The sequence below is a fragment of the Magnolia sinica genome, chromosome 15, assembly GCF_029962835.1.
Source record: "Magnolia sinica isolate HGM2019 chromosome 15, MsV1, whole genome shotgun sequence".
Classification (NCBI taxonomy): domain Eukaryota; kingdom Viridiplantae; phylum Streptophyta; class Magnoliopsida; order Magnoliales; family Magnoliaceae; genus Magnolia; species Magnolia sinica.
In genome coordinates, this window is record NC_080587.1 from 58041215 (window position 1) to 58059028 (window position 17814).

The 17814-nt window shown below is 40.1% G+C and overlaps 1 non-coding gene across 1 annotated transcript; it reads left to right on the forward strand.

The window, feature by feature from the left end:
• The first annotated feature begins 14889 nt into the window (after window positions 1–14889).
• Window positions 14890–14996, forward strand: LOC131228314 (small nucleolar RNA R71). The gene has a single exon (XR_009162823.1). It is a non-coding gene; the product is annotated as a small nucleolar RNA R71 (small nucleolar RNA).
• The last annotated feature ends 2818 nt before the right edge of the window (window positions 14997–17814 follow it).

Here is a 17814-nt window from a genome sequence, read left to right on the forward strand (position 1 = left end):
CGAACGCAGTCAGATTCTAACAATTATATTATCGTTAGACTTTTTGCCTTTATAAACAGAAGCTTGGTTTTAGTAATGTATTGAGAAAAAGAGAGAGTTTCAAGGAGGTAAATTCTTACCTACCATCATTAACCTTCTTCTCATGGAAGTTCATTCCCCAATCCCTTCTTATTCATTGAATACTATATAGATTAGATTGGAGAATGAACTTCAACATTCAAGGATCCTCTAGCAACCTCTTAATGGTAAATCATTAGGTTGGAATATCTTGAATGCACAAACCCTGGAATTACTCTATCTATTAATGATTCATATTTAATAGAGTAGATTCCACCTTAAAAAACCTTGACCCAACCCCGGCTACTTGTATTGGAGCATCTTCTAGTATTGCTGTTCACACCCCAAGTATAGGGTTGTGATGTAGTAATAATCTCGATAAGACCGAGGTCGAATCCACAGGGATTGAACCTTGTACGTAATCTGAAAGTAACTTGAACGAGAACTAGGAGAAGATGTAATCTAAATCAGGGAGAAGTAAGAGAAGAATGGTGAATTATTTAACTAAAAACTTGTAAAATTCAAACGTGGGAAACTAGGGTGCCAAGGATCCACATGTAGAGGTCAGGGAGATCTAAGCTTGATTCATGAACACAACTGGGATCAGAGTCCTATCTTCATCTAGTTAGAGGATATAACGTTAAAAATCAAATCCGAACTTCCTTTGATCCATTTTTCAAGAGAAGATAGGTATGAGAATTATAATTGATTCCATCACAAAACCATGCCCATGAGACAAAGCAAACAACAGAATTTAGCCAATCCACATCCAATCTAAGGGATGTATGAATGTTAGGAAGGATTCCATTATCCAACCATGCCCAGGAGACGATGGTGAACAACAGGGTTCCCAAATTCACAAACCTTATAATGCTAAGAACATGCTCAAAGCTATCGCAGATCCATTGTAATTTAAGTCACAATAAACCATTAAAAACTGGAAGCATTCCTTTATAATCAAACTATAATCAAAAGAAAGTTCAACTAAAGTATGAATCAAAGCATAGAAAACCATCCATCATGCTAGAAGCTTCACCTCTTAGCTCTAGCTAAGAGGTTTAACTAATCATAACCATGATTAAGCTAAAATCAGGAAAACATGAAAGGAAAAGAAAACATAGATGAATGAAGGAGAACTCGTTGAAGCCGGCCGTCCACCCTCTCCTTCTCTTCCTTTATGTCCCCAAAAAAGATGCTCTCCACGTCCTCTTCCCTTCTCTTTTATAGCTGTTGGTCGGCTGAGAGAATGCCCAAGGCGGTGGAGTGCGTAAGTAAGCCAAGAAAGTTTCCGCGTAACCTCTTTACGCAGCCAAGAAGACACGTGAAAACAGCACCACTTTCCTTACTCATTTTCCAAAGAAACACCGTCCCTTGGGAAGTTTTTGGATGCTTTACACGATGGATGGTTCATATCTTGCATCTGATCAAAGATGGTGGGCCACAACCGCCTGGAAGTTCGGTTTTCCACGGACGTGTGTAGGCTTACGCACGAGGCTGCGCTGACGTGATCGGTGGGCCCCACAGTGATGTTTTCAAAAAATCCACCCTGTTAATTAGATTCCTGGCGAAAAACTAGTCAGAAGGGAGTGGTTTTGGTCGAGTTTTGGTGCAGTCCACTGTATAAACTTAACTCGCCGTCCATCCCACGTTTCCTGGCAATCCACATGTGTATGTGCGTAAGGGACCAAAAGGCCACCTAGGTGAGGGTCACGCATAATCTCTGGACATAATGGACGGTCAAGATCTTCAAAATAGGCGACGAGTGGAGCCTACTAGCACGAACTGGCTAGACAACGTTCGCACGCTATCTCTGCGGAGAAGATGGATCGAGTCCACGGTCTGTTGACCGGTTTTGCTGACTCGGTGCACATCTGGTCATGTGTACATGGTGTACATGCACTATGATGTGGGGTCCACTGTAATATTTACACAAAATTCGCTTCGTGCATTTGCTGCGTCACCTTGTTTAATGGGTTGAGACTAAAATTAACACATATCCAGATATCAGGTGGGCTCCAAATCAGGATTTTAGGGGCTGATCTATCCATTGGGCCACTTTCATAAGGATCCAATGATTAAAATTTGATGTGTACATTAATTTATGGTCCTCAGGCTATATATAAAGTTTCGAGCCGAAGAGATAGTGGGAACCCTGTGATCGTACATTCTGGTCGACTTTCAGTCCCGTTTAACATGAGTGGCTTGATTTTCTCAGATTTCTGGCGTGTAAATTCTTCGATCTCGATTTTTTGGGGTCCGTCCCTTGCCTTGGTAACTTTTAGAGTGTTAAATCAATGCTTTTAGTGGCCTTTTTCAATCTCAGCTCCTAAATACACCTTGCAACACAAACACGATTAAAATAGGCCATTAAACAGTATCATGTTCATAAATTTAGGTAAAAACTGGGGTCTAATATGCAATATTTGACCCTCAACAATTGCGGTTCAAGGAAGCTGAAGAATCTCCATCATCAAGGGAGATTGTCTTCATCATGTGCTAAACGGGGCTCACCTACTTTCAGGTAAAGTTTAAGAGTCCATAGACCCTGGGGATCCTTCCTTGTGCAGGATTAATTCCTCAGGTTGTGTGTTACAGATTATCAAGACATTTTGTAGGTCTCCGATGGGAGAATATATATAGAATCCTTGGTAGGACTAGTTGCCTTGTGTAGGCATTGATTGAGTGTCATGTGCAGACACATTTGATTGCCTTCTGTAGGCATGATTAGTTGTTTTATGTAGACACATTTAGTTGCATTGTGTAGGCACCGATTGCCTTGTGTAGGCATGTATGTTGCCTTGTGTAGGCATATTTGAGTCCTTGTATAGGACAAGTTGCCTTGTGTAGGCATCCTTAGGAACCATGTGTAGGTCCTAGTGTCAACCTTGTGTAGGTTGTAACGGTTTTAGGTGAACCTGATTTGAAACCTCTGTTAGTGAAATCCGGTACACTCAAGGATTGAGTGCGTTCGCCAGGAGTGGAGTAGGCACATATCTGAACCACTATATATGCTTGTGTTTGAGATTGCTATTTGCTGAGACCGAGGTCGAATCCTAAGGGACTGAAACATGTACGTAATCTGAAACTAAGTAGAATTAGAACTAGACTAAGACGAAATCTAAATTGAGTGTAATTTGAGGAATAATGATGAAATAATTATCTAAAACTTAAATAATTCAGGGAAAGAAAACTAGGGATTCAGAGGATCCACTTGTAGAGATAAGAACTAGGGATTCAGAGGATCTACTTGTATTTATCAGGGAGATCTTATGCCTGCTTCAAGAATCATGGAAATTAAACTGAACTTCCTCTGATATAATTTTAAAGAGATGAAAGGTATATGAATTAGAATGGATTCCATCACCAGACCATGCCCATGAGACAAAGACAAACAATAGAATTAAACTAATTACCAACCTATCAACAATGTATGAAGGTTAGGAAGGGTACCGTCATCCGACTATGCCCAAGAGACGATGGTGAACAATAGGGCTTTCTGATGTTATACACATAAAAGGAAAGGAACATGCTCAAAGTCATCGCAAACCCATTGTAATTTTAGTCACAACAGACCATTAAAAACTAAAACAAACATTCCCTTAATTAAAACCAAAATCAACATCAGTTCAGTCTGAACAAAAGGCACAAGCAAAAAGTTCTCCCATCACGCTACAAGCTTCACCTCTTAGCCCTAGCTAAGAGGTTTAGCCTCGCAACATGATTAGGCTAAATCCCTTAAAAATAATAATACGAAAAACAATAGTCAAAACTCTAAAATACTCTCTTTCTCTTGAATTATGCCTCCAAGGCTGCTTCACACCAAGATGCTCCCGTCTCCACGACTGCCTCTCCGTAAGTCTGTTTACGCAAGGCCTCTTGCGTAACCCTGTTTACGCAGGGAGTTAGACGATGCACTCCATCCTTGCTGATCTTACTGATCGGTGAAAGATCTTCTAGGGTTTGGTCTAGTTCCTCATCCCCACAAGATGGACAGTGCAGATCTTCGTTCCAATCCTGACCATGATCGAAAATCGGCCCACAGCGACCGCGTTTATCGGACGCAGAGCTTGCTGCATAAACAGTTGCGCTGATGCTTGGTGGGACCCGTGATGGAAGTCTGTGGAGAAATCCACGCCGTCCACCGACTTCCTCTAGGAATTTCAGTCAGAAAAGGATGGTGTTGGCTCGCCCTGGCTGCGGCCCACTTGATCGATCTTGCGGCAACGATGCTGCTGTTAGAATGGTTAGGACATCGTTCTTACTATCTTCTTAAAGTTTCGACACTTATTCCCTAGTAATATGGACCCTGGGATTATAACTGATGGTTCGGATTGGACTTCCGAACTGTGATGATGGCCCATAAGTGAGGACCGCAGGTCCCTGTTTCAAATAGAGAATGACACTGCCGTTTTTGAATTGTAGTCGATCAACACCATGTTGACTGACCTGCATTGTTTTGGTGCACAGCAAGTGCACAGTCTCTACGCACTCCACTTATGTAAAGCGGGTCCCACCTTGATGTATATGCGAAATCCAATGCGTCCATCCATTTTTTCACCTCATTTAAGTTGTTGAGACCAACTTTGAAGCATGTCCAGATGTCAGGCGGACCCCAAATCTGGATTTTAGGGGGCTGATCTGTCCGTTGGGCCACTTCCACAAGGATCCAATGGCTGAAATTTGACGTGTATGGTTAATTTATGGTCCTGAGGCCATATATGAAGTCTTGAGCCGAACGGATGGTGGGAACTCTGTGATCTTGCATTCTAGACGTCATTCAGGCCATTTGAGCTTCAGTTTCTCGATTTTCTCGGATGTAAGGCATAAACTGTTGAGTCCTTGTGTATGACGATTTGCCTTGTGCAGGCATCCTTATGTAGGTCCTAGTGTCAACCTTGTGTAGATTGTAATGGTTTGAGGTGAACCTGATTTAAAACCTCTGTTACTGAAATCTGGTACACTCAAGGGTTGAGTGCGTCCGCGGGGAGTGGAGTAGGCACATAGCCAAACCACTATATATGATTGTGTTTGGGATTGCTATTTATTTGATCGTGCTTACCTTGAATGCTTAAAATAATGCATGTAAATGGTTAGATCGAATGGGAATCACACCTCACACACTCATGCATTCTACATAGACTAATTGCTTAAATTATTTTACCTAAGTAGTCTATTATTTGAATCCTCTACTTGGTGTGGAAGCTTGTAGAGTTAAGGTTGCTACATCTTGATTAATTGCATATTAGATCAAGATTGAGGAATTATGATTTTAAATTGGCATAAATTTTATAAAAGTCCTATTCACCCCCCTTTAGGATACTTTGACCTATTTCATACTAAAAAAGACAAGCTCTCATTCCTTGGGGGTAGAACGCAATAGTATTGAGAACTTGATTCAAACTTTGTTCAAAGGACAACCTTACACCAAAAACTAAAGTTTATGGTAGGACAACCTGATTTCTTGAACTCGGTAAGGATTAAAACCCAAACTAAAACAAGAGAAAAAATAAGGAAATCTTGTTGTTACAATATTCACCACATGTAGATGAAATAGATACAAGCATTCACCAAACATTCATCACATACATTATCATTCACCAAACACCACGAATTATAGTGGTTCGGTGTGTACACCAACTGTTCTCAAATAGCTACACCTACTCCACTCCCAATAATCACAACCAACGTGATATTGGCGTTCACTATGAACAAGGTTTTTCAAGGTTCACCTTAAAACCTGTACAATTGTGTTTTCAATGGGCTATCACAATTAAAAACCCCGCGCTGAGATTTTCTGGCAATCTCAAAAACCAAAAGCAAATAAACAAAATACTTATCTGAAGTTTCCGCTTTGATGTACTTAGTAGAACCACTTCACTTGTAGATGTAGATATTTAATGTCCAATCACACATATAGAAGAGTTCTAGGTCTAAATGAATTTTAGATTAATCCAACCTTGGGCTACTTTGATTTAATTTCTTGGATCTCAAAAGGGGTAGAGAAGAACACCCTTTTATAAATCAGATTGAAGCAAAGAAAGATCAAGAAATTACAAATAAAAAAGCTTAAAAATGAATGTATGATTTACCGGACAATAGCTTGATAATCACGGGGACTTCTCTCTTCAAAGTGGACGTTTGATATGACTTTTAATGAATGAATAAAGCTGAAAAATGGTTCCTTTGACTGGTCTAAGGTTACCTTCGATTGATCTAAGATTCAATAAAATTTCAAAAATTCTAGTGCGATCAGATAAAACCAACCCTCGACTAGTCGAGTGGGTCCAAAAAACCTTACTGGAGTTCGAGTCAAGTCCTACTCGATTGGTCAAGGCGTACTCGACTAGTCGAGCTAGTGTCCACGACTAGTCGAGCAGGGTGCTCGACTGGTCGTGACCCTACCAGAAAATTTTAAAAATTTGAAATAAATCCTGGACTGGTCGAGAAAAATCCTAGACTGGTCGAGCCAGAGCCTGGACTAGTCAAACATAGACTAAGACTAGTTGAAATAAAGCCTATAAGAAGTATAATAACCTATACCAAATATGCAATATGAATGACCTAATCCTAAAGTCTTTCTAGGGTCATTTATACCTGATTATCAAATATTGAACTTTGTAGCTTCAGTAGCTTTGGTAGATCTTCTACTTGATTTACTTGAAGCGTGATCTTGTACACTTGAAGCTTTAGCTAGATCTTAACCATGTAGTGCACTTGGATTTGAACTTTTAGTAGCACTTGAACTTGTAGTAGCACTTGAACTTGGTCTTGCTCTTGAACTTGAACATGGACTTGAACTTGAACTTTCGGTTGATCTTTATATGGAGGTGAATTTTCCATCATTCTTCACTCGAAGGTGAACTTTCACCCTAAGTATAGGGTCGTGATGTACTAATAAACTCGGTGAGACCGAGGTCAAATCCCAAGGACTGATATACGTAATTTGAAACTAAGTAGAACTAGAATTAGATTAAGATAAAACCTAAATCGATGTAATTTGGAGAATAATGGTGAAATAGTAAACTAAAATATGTAGAATTCAGAGGTAGAGAACTAGGGATTCAGAGGATCCACTTGTAGAGATCAGGGAGATCTACGCTTGATTCATGAACTCAACTGGACTTTGAGTCCCATCTTCATCCAGTTGGAAGGTATATCACTAAAGCACGATCTGAACTTCCTTTGATCTAGTTTTCAAATAGATGAAAGGTATAAGAATTAGATATGATTCCATCACAAATCCATGCCCATGAGACAAGGTAAACAATAAAACTAAACCAATCCACAACCAATCAGAAGATATATGAATGTTAGGAAGGATTCTATCATCCAACCATGTCCAAGGGGCAATGGTGAACAACAAGGCTTCCTAACTGCATAATCACAATAAGGGAATGGACATACTCAAAGCCATCGCAGATATATTGCGATTTAAATCACAATACATCATAAAAAACTGAAAGCATTCCATAAAATCAACTAGCATCAAAATCAGTTCAACATGAATCAAAGCCGTAGGAGTACTCGCATCACGCCACAAGCTTCACCTCTTAGCCCTAGCTAAGAGGTTTAACCTGACATAATTGGGCTAAAACTCTCAAAAATCACAAGGAAAAGAACAACAAATAAAAACTCTAAAAATTCTCTTTGTTTCTCTCTCACTCTCCCTTGACTTCAAGCACTCCCTAGAAAATTGAATCCCCTTCTCTCTTCTCTCTTCTCTCTTTATAACAGCTGTGAAAGGGCAGTGGAGAGGAGTGCGTAGAGACGTCGGTGCGCGTGGAGAGATTTCGCAACAACAACCGGTTTGCGCAGGTCCTGTTTACGCAGCAACTAAGGCGGCACTAACTCCTCACTTTCCTTTCTTCTTTTCCACATAACCAACGTCCCTTAGGGCTTTCTTAGACGACGTCCATGATGGACGGTTCAGATCGGACGTCTGATCATCGCTGGTGGGCCAGGACTCGAATTTCCCGGACAGTCTCGGACGTGCGTAACAGGGCGTGCACTGGTGCTTGGTGGGGCCCATAATCAGCGTCTGTTAGGAAATCTACTCCGTCCATTACCTTCGTGACGAAATTTCTGGTGGAGATAGATGGTTTTGGAGTGCTTTTGATATGGCCCAACTGCTGGATCTTACGGCCGTCTAATCTGCTTTTGAACGGTTGGGAACCAATCCTCGCTTGTCTTTTGAAATTATGTCACCTAGGTATTGGTGATATGGGCCATAGAATTCTGATGGATGGTACGGATCAGATCTTTGCATCAAGGTGGTGGGCCACAAGAATCACCCGCAACCCTTTGTTCGTAGAAGCAAAACACGGCAGTTGCCGTTTTTGAATAGGATCGGTCAAACGCAGTTTGACTGCGTTATTGGTTCGGTGCAATGCGAGTGGACGTCCACTGTGTGCACGCCAATCACATAAGGTGGGTCCTACCTTGATGTTTTTATAAAATCCACACTGACCATATGCTTATCCATCTCATTTTAAGCATTGAAACCAAACTTGAAGCATGTCCATACATCAGGTGGGCCCCACATCAGGATTTAAGGGGTTGATCTGTCCGTTGGGCTATTTCCACAGGGATCCAATGGCTCAAATTTTCCATGTATGGTTAATTTATGGTCCTCAGGCCATATATAAAGTCTCGAGGCAAACAGATGGTAGGAACCCTGTGATCTTGCATTCTAGCTGACTTTCAAGCCCGTTTAACATGAACGGCATGGTTTTTCCAGATCTCTGGCGTGTAAATCCTCAATCTTGGTCCCATGGAGTCCCGTCCAATGCCTTGGTGATGCTAGAGCGTCAAATCCATACCTTTAGCATCCTTTTCAATCCATGCTCATCAATTCTCCTTGCATCACAAACACGATTAAAATAGCCCATTAAAAGAGTATCATGTTCGTAATTCAGGTAATAACTAGGGTCTAATATGTAATATTTGACCCTCTACACAACCCCCAACCAGCATTTTGCTAATCCCGAGCAAAGTATGCAAAAAATAAATTGAGAATTACAAGACAATTTCTATAAACTCGAGTGATTTTTGAAAACAATCCAGAACTAGAAGTCTAAGATTCATGATTATTGGCATTACTTTCTCCTGAAATCAAGCTCACGGTAAACTTCATAATCAAGTTCAAATATTAATCCATCAATTAGAACAATTCTAAACATTGAGTTCCATGAATGTATAGTGTAATCTTGGCTTAACATTATTACAATTCACTTCTCTATTTCAGGATATCATTGGTAACCAACAAGAGAATTCATGACAACCAAAACCAAAACCTGTCTCATAGTTTGTCTTTTGATTCTTCCAGCTTTTGATTCTTTTATTCAAAGTAACACTAAGGAAGGGAATCAAGTCCTTACCTATAGGGAGCAAACCTATGGTAGAGACCAGTCGCTCAATAATTTTTGAATGTCAATCTTGGGGAATCAAACCTTCACCCGTAGGGAGCAAACCTATGGTGAAGACCATTCGCCAAATTGTTTCAATTTCTCAGGTTGATTCCTTTTAAGCTTAGTGATCACCAAATTAGTCCTTCAATATCGAGTGGAACCTTAATGTATAAGCGAGATGTAATATGTAAAATTATGATTCAATCAATGTTTAAAACTTCTAATCATGGATTAATAGTTCTAACTTAACTGTGAAATCTAACAGATACTGAATCCAAGCGTCTTAATTTTCCTACATCATGTATCTTGAAATTCCAAGTGCCCTAGATGGCTGTCAAAATTCCTTCGAATTCACAAGAAAGTCCGAAAAATTGAAAATTTTTACAATTTTTGCTCAAGACCAAGAAAACACCGATTAGGCAACCTAATCTCTCACCCCAACCTAAAATCTACATTATCCTCAATGTAAAAGATATGCTTGCAATGTACATGAGACAATGAAAGTAAATGAGAAGTGATGGGAAGATTGTACTTGGACGAGGGATTCAAGAGGCTTGTCTACAAGGATCTCAACATGAAAGCAAGTCAGCACAAGAGAGAAACCAACAAAAGCAAACTATCCTAAAATAATGTAGAAAGCAAACTAACCTAGAACAGCATAAATCAAACTACCCTAGTCCTAGGAAAGTAGGAAACCTACTGATACCTCCATCAGACTAGGAGATCAATCCTGGTAAACAGGATCAGTTAGAGGTATGGACATGTCCTCTGAATCAACTTTCTCGACAAATGGCTTTAAGCGATGTCCATTTACTTTAAACTCCTTGCCATTGTCCAGATCTCTTATCTCAACGGCCCCATGAGGATACGCAGTGACCACAATGTAAGGGCCAGTCTAACGAGATCGAAGCTTGCCTGGAAAGAGATGTGATCGAGAATTATACGAAAGGACTTTCTGACCAGGTGTAAATGATTTTTGTAGAATACGTTGGTCATGAAACGCCTTCATTCTGTCCTTGTAAATTCTCGAGTTCTCGTATGCGTCGTTCTGGATTTCTTCAAGTTCATTCAACTAAAGTTTGCGTAGCGAACCAACGTTGTCCAGATTGAAATTTAATTTTTAATTTTCCCAAGAGGCTCTATGTTCCAACTCCACAAGCAAGTGGCAAGCCTTCCCATAGACAAGTCTAAAGGGAGACATTCCAATAAGGGTTTTAAATGCAGTATGGTAGACCCATAAGGCATCAGTCAATCGGATTGACCAATCCTTACGGTCAGGGTTAACCGTTTTCTCCAAAATGTGTTTGATCTCCCTATTATAAATCTCAACTTGCTCACTTGTCTGTAGGTGATATGGGGTGCTCACCTTATGAGAGATCATATTTCTTCATTAAACTCTCGAATGGCCTATTACAAAAGTGTAAGCCCCCATCACTAATGATAGCTCGAGGCGTTCCGAATCAGAAAAGGATGTTCTCTTTTAGGAATTTAATGACCATGCGATGGTCATTATTCCGACACGGAATCACTTCAACCCATTTAGTGACATAGTCTACAGCGAGCAAAATATATAGATTTCCAAAAGATTGGGAGAATGGTCCCATGAAATCAATGCCCCAGCAATCAAATGCCTCGATGATAATAATGGGATTCAAGGGCATCATATTTCGACGGGACAATGCTCCTAATTTCTTACAACGCTCACAAGCTTTGCAAAACTCATGAGTGTCCCTGAACATAGTGGGCCAGTAAAAGCTACACTGCAAAATCTTGGCTGTGGTCTTTTTAGCAGAAAAGTGACCACCACAGGCCTGTGAGTGACAAAAGGAGATGACACTCTGACGCTCATCGTTTGGCACACATCTCCTTAGGATTTGGTCTGGGTAATATTTAAATAAATATGGATCATCCCAGAAAAAGTTACCTACCTTGGTGAAAAATTTCTTCTTAACTTGCACAGTCCAATGTGTCGGTATGGAACCTGTGGCAAGATAATTAGCAATGTCGTGAACTAAGGTGAATGGGAGACTCTGAATAATTGTTTATCAGGGAACATGTCATTGATATGTGTCGTTTCAAGAGAATCAAAGGAATTAAGGCGAGAAAGGTGGTCGGCCACTACGTTCTCTACTCCCTTTTTATCTTTAATCTCCAAATCAAACTCTTGGAGTAGAAGGATCTATCGTATCAGGCGAGGCTTAGAATCATTTTTAGAAAGAAGATACTTAAGTGCCGCATGATCTGTGTAGATAATGATCTTGGATCTGATCAAGTAGGACCTAAATTTGTCTAAGGCGAATACTACGGCTAAGAGTTCCTTTTCCGTAGTCGAGTAGTTCACTTGGGTAAGATTTAGAGTCTTACTCGCATAATGAATAACGTAGGGTTTCTTATCTTTTCTCTGATCTAGAACCTCCCCAAGAGCATAATCAGACGCGTCGCACATAAGTTCAAAAGGAATGCCCCAGTCGGGTGGTTGTATGATGGGTGCACTAGTCAACATGCCCTTAAGCTTAGTGAAAGCTTCCTGACATGGCTCAGTCCACTCGTATGGTGCATCCTTTTGAAGTAGATTACATAAAGGACGAGAGATGAGACTAAAGTCCTTTATGAATCTTCTGTAAAACCCAGCGTGTCCTAAGAAGGATCGCACGTCCCGTATGTTCTTGGGTGGAGGTAGGTTAGAGATAAGATCAATTTTTACCTTATCCACCTCGATTCCTTTGGACGAGATAATATGTCCAAGGACAATTCCCTTATGAACCATGAAATGACACTTCTCCCAATTAAGTACCAAGTTCTTTTCTTCACATCTTTTCAGCACACATTTAAGACTCTCTAAGCACTCGCTGAAAGATGAACCGAAAACAGAGAAATCGTCCATTAAGACCTCTAGATATTTCCTCGCCATGTCAGAAAAGATACTCATCATACATCGCTGAAAGGTGGCAAGACATTACATAATCCGAATGACATCCTTCTGTAGGCAAAGGTGCCGTAGGGACATGTAAATGTGGTCTTTTCCTGGTCCTCAGGGGCGATTTCAATCTGATTGTAGCCCGAATACCCGTCAAGGAAACAATAATAGGAATGACCAGCTAGCCTTTCCAAGATTTGATCAATGAAGGGCAAAGGAAAGTGGTCCTTCCTCGTGACGGTATTCAGCTTCCTGTAGTCAATGCACATTCTCCAACCAGTAGTAACTCTAGTTGGCACGAGTTCATTATTGGCATTGGCTACGATGGTGATTCCGGACTTCTTAGGAACCACCTGAGTTGGACTCACCCATTGGCTATCGGATATAGGGTATATGATACCCACATCCAATAGTTTAAGAACCTCGGCCTTAACCACTTCCCTCATGTTTGGATTTAGTCTACGTTGTGATTGCCGAGCGGTCTTCGCATTATCCTCAAGATATATGCGGTGAGTACAAATCGAGGGGTCAATTCCCTTGAGGTCCGCAATCGTCCATCCAAGGGCTCCCTTATGCTCAATGAGAGTAGATATGAGCATACTCTCTTGTTCTTGCTCAAGGTGGGATGAAATCACCACCGGGTATGTCTCATCTTGACCTAAATAGACATATTTCAAATCAGAGAGCAAAGATTTTAGGTCAAGCTTCGGCGCCTTGAGGCTAGACGGTAGAGACATTACATCAGTTTAGGGCAATTCTTCAAATTGTGGCCTCCACCAGTTAACTTCAAGTACTGATGCAGCATCAAGCATGTCACCTGTCTCCCTAATTATGTCATCATCAAAATCATGAGAGAATGCCAGACACGTCTCTAGAGGGCCAGAGAATAAGGTCAAAGGTGTCGTATTTTCCACGAAAGAGTCAATCATGTTAATGTTGTGGAAATCGTCATCATTCTCTAAGTTTCTACCGTTATTGAAAAAGATGTTTGACTCTAATATCATATTCCCAAAAGACATAGTCATGACACCATTCCTGCAATTGATAATTGCATTTGAAGTGGTAAGGAATGAGCGACCAAGAATGACAGGAATCTAAGTACTCATGTTATTGATGGGTTCGGTGTCCAGGATGATAAAATCTAAAGGGTAGTAAAATCTATCGACCTGGACCAACACATTCTCAATTATCCCTCTTGGTACACGAATAGAGCGATCAGCAAGTTGTAGTGTGGTTATGGTGGGTTTTAATTCACCCAAACCTAACTGTTTGTATACCGAGTAGGGAATCAGATTGACGCTTACTCCTAAGTCAAGAAGTGCGTGATTAATTCGATGGTCCCTGATTATACATGATATGGTTGGGTTATCGGGATCTTTGAATTTCTGTGGCACATCTTGCTTTAGGATGACACTCATTTTCTCGGTTAAGAAGATCTTTTTTTGAATACTCTGCCATCATTTGGTCATGCATAAGTCTTTTAGGAATTTGGCATATGAAAGTATCTGTTTTACGACATCAAGTAGAGGAATGTTGACTTTCACTTGTTTCAACACCTCTAGGATATCCTGAGAGTTAGAGAGAGGTTTTGGTGCGACCAACCGTTGGGGAAATGGAGCAACTGGCTTTTCTAGAAGTTCCGGTTCTAATTTTTGTGGGGCCTCACTAGATCCATCATTGTTGTCCTCTTTTGGTTCTTGAGGCTTTTCGGGCCTAACCGGAAGGGTTTTATCAATGATCTTCCCACTCCTAAGAGTGGTGATGGATTTAGCGTGCTCCATTTGATTTGAAGAGCTGAGATTACTTATCTCGTATTGTGGTTTAGGATTGGGGAGCGGTTGTGCAGGAAGCATCCCCTTTTCTATAACCGTCATACGTGAATCCATCTTTTGCATAAAATCTCACATTGCCTAGGTCAGCTCTTGCATGGAATTTTGAACCGGTTCTTCTTGAGGTTTTTCCTGATTTGGATTTTGATTGAAGAAACTTTGAGGGGTAGCAGTTTGTCCATTTCTCCAACTAAAGTTTGGATGATTTTTCCAACCAGGATTGTACGTATTAGAGGTCGGTCCATTGAAAGGTCTTTGATAAGTATTTACGGCATTGGATTGTTCATTCAACACTTCTCGAAAGGCGGGTATCGTAGGACAATTTTCAGTTGTATGAATGTTGCAATCACAGATGCCGCAAACACTTTCATTAACCTTATCCTTCTTTCCTTCCATGGCCTCAACTTTTCTTATGAGCGTAGTCACTTTATACTTGAGATCATCCTCTTCTTTCAAGAGATACAATCCACCTTTCTCCTTAGATTGAGTCGGCCTAGACGTGGTGTTCGATTTTGGGTAATAGTCCCATGATTGTGTTTTTTCAGCAAGACTATCGAGGTAATCCCATACCTCGTCAACATTTTTATTAATGAATTCTCCATTACACATTGTCTCGACCATTTGGCACATGGAAGATGTCAGTCCATCATAGAAAAAATTTGTAATGCGCCACGTTTCAAAGCCGTGTTGTGGGCATGAACTGACCAAATCCTTGAACCTTTCCCAACATTGGTAAAATGTTTCATCCTCCTTTTGGGTGAAGTTCATGATTGCTTTTCTAAGGGTAATCGTTTTATGATGTGAAAAAAATTTCTTTATAAATTTCCTTTACATATCATTCCATGTGCCAATGGATCTAGGACGCAGTTAATGTAACCACGTCTTAGCCTTCTCCTTTAAGGAAAAAGGAAAGAGTTTTATCCTGACTGTGTCCTCAGGCACATTTTGAAAATATAAAGTGGCTATGATCTCATCAAACTCTTTCAAATGTAAATATGGTTCTTCAGATTCAAGCCCATGGAACTTAGGAAGGAGTTGGATAACCCTTGGCTTGATGTCCATATGTCTTGTATTTTCAGAAAAAATCATGCATGAGGACGTACTCACCCCCGCTGGTTGTAAATAATCTCGTAAGGTACGAGGCGGGGGTGCTTGATGCACCTCATTCTCATCTTGAATGTCCTCCACCCTGGGTTGAGGTAGAAGAAGTTGGTTCTCAGCCATTACTTCAATTAACTCGGAGGATTTCGAGTGGTGTCTAGTCTGCGATAGATAGTTAACCCCTCAACCAATCCTCCTTGATCAAGAAACGTCGAGTGTTGTCACGGGCCCACTTGGGCATGAAACATTCATAGCCCTCAATCAAATTCAAACCTAATCCTAAGAAAGGAAAAGAAAATCTATAAAGAAAGAGAGGGTTGGAAAGAAGTTACCATCTTGTAGTCCCTAAGTTAAAAACCTACAAAAGAAAACAAAACAAGTCAGTTTCTAAAGAGAAGGTCTAAAATTAGAAAATCCTTAAAAAGAAAGATAGAAGTAAACTAGTTTCTAAAAGAAGAAATTCCTAAAAGAAAGTGGAAATTTAAAATAAATTAGGAAAGTCCTAAACTAGAAAGTAAGTTACTAAAAGAGATCTGAAAAATAGAAAGTAGAGAAAGAGCTTACCGAATTAGAAATTTCTATCTTAAAAGCCTACAAAATAGGAAAGTTAGTTTCTAAAAAAGTCTACAACTAGAAAATTTCTAAAAATAAATTAGGAAACAAAGTTAGATTCTAAAAGAGTTAGAATTAGAAACGTGCTAAAATAAATCCTAATTTAGAAATAGCAAGGAAGAAATTAAGAAAGGAATTACCAAATTAGAAGCTGATGTCAGGATCCTACAAAATAGGAAACAGGTTAGTTCTAAAAAGGAAAGAATTTCTAAAAAGGGAAATAACTAACCTAGTTTCTAAAAATAAAAGAGGAAAGTTTCTAAAAATAAACTATTTCCTAAAAATAGAAAAATACTAGAATTCAAAATTTTCTAAAACTCAAACCCTAATTCTAAAAATAGAAAAAGTAGAGAAATTAGAAAGGGATTACCAATTTAGAAGTTTATGTCAGGATCCTACAAAACAGGAAAACAGGTTAGTTTCTAGAAATCAGAAAAACCTAAACCTAAAGTTAGAAAAATTCTAATCTTAAACTAATCCTAAAACTAGTTAATTTCAGAAAACGAAACCGTCAATCCCCGGCAACGGCTCCAAAAACTTGTTCACTCCCCAAGTATAGGGTTGTGATGTAGTAATAAACTCGGTGAGACCGAGGTCGAATCCCAAGGGACTGATACTTGTACATAATCTGAAACTAAATAGAATTAGAACTAGACTAAGATGCAATCTAAATCGAATGAATTTGGGGAATAATAGTGAAATAGTAAACTAAAATATGTAGAATTCAGAGGTAGGGAACTAGGGATTTAGAGGATCCACTTGTAGCTAGAGATCAGGGAAATCTATGCTTGATTCATGAACTCAATTGGACTTTGAGTCCCATCTTCATCCAGTTAGAAGAAATATCACTAAAGCACAATCTGAACTTCCTTCAATCCAGTTTTCAAAGAGATGAAAGGTATAAGAATTAGAGGTGATTCCATCACAAAACCATGCACATGAGACAAAGTAAACAATAGAACTAAACCAATTCACAACCAATCAAGATATATGAATGTTAGAAAGGATTCTATCATCCCACCATGTCCAAGGGGCAATGGTGAACAACAGGTTTCCTAATTGCATAATCACAATAAGGGAATGGACATACTCAAAGTCATCGCATATATATTGTAATTTAAGTCACAATACATCATTAAAAGCTGAAAGCATTCCATAAAATCAACTAGCATCAAAATCATTCAACATGAATAAAAGCCGTAGGAGTCTCCTATTACGTTACAAGCTTCACCTGTTAGCCCTAGCTAAGAGGTTTAACTTGACATAATTGGGGTAAAACTCTCGAAAATCACAAGGAGAAGAACAAATAAAAACTCTAAAAATTCTCAATCTCTCTCACTCTCCCTTGACTTCAAGCACTCCCTGGAAAATTTGAGAGGCGGTGATGTGGCTATTTACGCACAGCAGCAGAAAGAGAGGCATTGGCTGGAGAATGTGCGTGCAAGATACGCAGCAAGTAGTGTCCGCAGCGGAGTCGGTTGAAGTTCTACGTAGCTCTCCTCACGCAGCCAAGAAGATGAACAGAACACGGCCCACTTCCCTCGCTTCTTTCCAAAAAATCAACGTCCCTTGGGGCTTTTTTGGACGAGGTACACGATGGACAGTTTGGATTATCCGTCTGATCGAAGACAGTGGGCCACAACCGCTCGAATTTCCCGGACAGTCTCGGACGTGCGTAACAAGGCGTGCGCTGGTGCTTGGTGGGGCCCATAATCAGCGTCTGTTAGGAAATCTACTCCGTCCATTACCTTCGTGATGAAATTTCTGGTGAAGATAGATGGTTTTGGAGTGCTTTTGATATGGCCCAACTGCTGGATCTTATGACCGTCTAATCTGCTTTTGAACGGTTGGGAACCAATCCTCGCTTATCTTTTGAAATTATGTCACCTAG